This window comes from Corylus avellana, chromosome ca7 (genome assembly GCF_901000735.1).
Source record: "Corylus avellana chromosome ca7, CavTom2PMs-1.0".
Classification (NCBI taxonomy): domain Eukaryota; kingdom Viridiplantae; phylum Streptophyta; class Magnoliopsida; order Fagales; family Betulaceae; genus Corylus; species Corylus avellana.
Genome location: NC_081547.1, coordinates 16,415,140 through 16,418,573, shown reverse-complemented (window position 1 = coordinate 16,418,573; position 3,434 = coordinate 16,415,140).

Below are 3,434 nucleotides of genomic sequence, written 5' to 3'. Positions count from 1 at the left end.
TATGCTATTTTATTTTCTTTTGTATTTTCTTTGTTTTATAGGTTTATGAAAGAAAAGAAAACGTTTCCAGAAAAGTTCCAAGCTTAAGAGGCAAATTGGGAAGACCTAGAAGATATGGTTAAGCTTAACCAATCATGGTTAAGTTTAATCAAATAAAGAAAAGGATTAAATCGGAATTTCTCAAATTGGATTTTGCACATGTCTCAGTATTTTGACCATAACTTTCATATCAAGTATCCAATTGAGGTGATTCAAGTGGTATTGATAAGAAATTTCAAAATTCTACATATTGTTGTGAAATAGAATTTTCCTAATTCGGAGCGCCACTATGCCAAAATCACCCCACAAGATAGGAACGTAATTCTGGACAAATTCTATTCCGATTTAGACTTAGGTTTTCTTTATCCTAGTTAGACTAGGACTCAAATCTCCGAATTTCCTAGGATTACTAAGGCTTTTAGGACTCTCCTAAGCCCTATAAATAGACCTCTAAGCCTCACAATTCAATAGACAATTTTAAAGAGACAACTTTGGGGAAAGGAATTGGAGGCTACTTCTAGGAGCAGTTTTCGGTTCCTTCTTTCCCTTTTCTTTTTAGTTTTATTTTAATTACGTGTAACTAACTCTTAAGGAGGGCTAGATTGAAGTCCTAATTATGTTTATTTAATATTTCAATATTGACGCCTTTGTGATAATCATATTGTGTTACTTAACTTGATTAATTCCTTTTTTTTTGAATTCATCATATGTATGTGATTGACCATTATATGCATGTGGTATAGACTATTTAATTAAATCAATTTGGATGATTGAGTCTTAGGTTTAATAAGAGTAACAAAAGAAATCCACACCAGGTTCTTGGTTAATCAACGTGGGGAACCGGGAGTAGACACCCATGCCCTATGCCTCATGTGTTTGTCGATTTCTACAAATTTATGCTTTGTTAAATAACAACTTAGTAGACATCCATGCTAAATCTTTTAAGAAAGAAAAGAATTTGAGTAGGACACCATGCCTAATTTGTTGCTTAAGGAAATCAATAGTTTAAGGAGTAGACACTCATACCCTTAGGTTGGCAAACATTAAGTATTCATAATATGATTGGATCATTGGCATATTGTTATATTATCTAAGTATGATTATTGGTGGACATTAAAGCCATGCCTTTACCATTTCATTTATCTTTATATCTTTTTATTTCTTTTTCACAATATCAATTTAGTGACAATTTGATATTTTTATCAATTCTAATACAAAATCAACAATCCTCGTGGGATCAATCTCGTACGTATTGCACTATACTATCGTTTGGTCTTGTACATTTGCGAGTAAAATGTACTAAATATTATCTATTAATTTAGGTAGTATTTGGCACAACAGGGGTATCATGTTCTCCCCCTCTTATAAAAATTTTGTCATCGAAATTTCAGTTCTTAAAATTAATTTGAAGGTTCATAAAATTCATCAATGTAAAATATTAAATTTATTTTAAAAAACATAAGAAATTAATTAAGGAGATTGCAAGAGCATGCATGCGTTAGTAGTGGCAGAGGAGAGGAGTCAATATATATATATATATATATATATATATATATTATGAATAAAAAAATGAAGTTGAACAAAAATTGATTAAAACATTAAAATAAATAAATAATTTAACAAAATTTTTAAAAGAAATATATTAAACTAAAAAAATTTATTATTTCTTTTATTTTTAAAAGAAAAAAAATGAAAAAAGGAAAGGGGTGGCCTACGAGCCACCCCTAGCCAATGGGGGCAGGCCGCGCACCACCCCCGGCCACCTTTGAGCAGCTCGCCAACCACATCTGGGGTGGTCAGGGATGGCACTCGGCTACCACTGTTGTGAAATTTTAATATTTTCGTAAGTGCACGAATCGTTTTGCAATATAGGGATGAAAGTGGGAGGTCGAACCCACAGTGAATCGTGTTGTTCAAAACTAAATTTATATCTAAACTAATTAAATCATAACCTAATTCCAAAAGAGGAGTGGATTTTTGGTTTTGAAAACAAAAAGTAAACTAAATAAAATTAAATTAATCAACTAAGATAAGGTACTAAGGTTTTGGAATCCACACTCTCCAAATCATAGCAACATGTTTCATGTTCATCAATATCATCTGAAGTTCTCACAATAAAAATCTTATGTATGTTTTAATATGCTTCAAAAATTAATCAAGTCATTCACTAAATCCGTTTTTTGCACAAATCACAAAAGATATCCAGTTTAAATTAAATCATCAGATGTATTCATAAATCGCAAGAGATATCCAATTTAAACCAAATCATCGAATGTATCTGTAGAACGAAACACAATGCATATCCAATACTTTGATAAATAAAGACCCAACCAATCAATTTAATGAAACTATCTCAAATCATCAAATGAATCCGTAAATCACAAAAGATATCTAAGAATCATCTCAATAATTGATTTGAAGTAGAACAATTGAAATATTAAAACTTAATAAAATCGGATAATATTAACTTACACTAAAACAAGGTTGCTCTTCATTGATGAGGCTTCATCATCAACCATAGTTGAGAATTTAGTTACACATGACTATGAAAAAATAAAAGAAAAACTAATCTAAAAGGAGAACTACTCTGAAAATTTCGTACTAAGCAGCCTCTGTAGCCTCCTCTTCTTTTTTGAAGCTTAGGGGTCTATTTATAGAGAACAAACAAACCCTAGAAGTCCTAGGAATCCCAAAAAATCTTACTTCAATCTCCTAGTAAAATTAGGAAGCAATCCTAGTACAAATCGGAATAGGATTCGTCCAGATTTGCGTTCTTATATTGCGGGACAATTTTGGCATAGTAAACATTTGAATTAGGAGAATCATATTTCAAATTAATTTGTATTATTTTGAGTTATCTTTTGAATGCCGCTAGTTTCACCTCAATCTGATACTTTAACAGAAAGTTATGGTCAAAATACTGAGACGTGTGTAGAATCTGAAATTTAATCCAATCTGATTTTGACTCCAATTAGAGAAATTCTTATTTAATCATTTCCTTGATTTGGTTAAACTTGACCACATCATCTAAGTCTTCTCAAAGTGTGCTTTCTTACAAACTTTGCATTTTTCACGTTAAACCCGCAGTTTTCCTTTAGCAACCTGCAAAACACTAAAAACACAAAACTAATACAAAGCATTAGATTATAACACGGCTAAAAGATTAACAAATGTTGATTAAAGGCCTCAAATATGCAATATTTGGTACTCATCAACCTCCCCTTTCCTAATTTTTTTTTTTTTTTTAAAAAATAATAACTTAATTTTTTTGTTTTTTGTTTTCTTAATTTTATTAATTTTTTTTTTAATTTCAATTTTTAAAAAGAATAGGGATATTATAGGAATAAAATTAAGAAGTTGCATTTTTGACACAATTTGGTAGTTTGATGGACCAC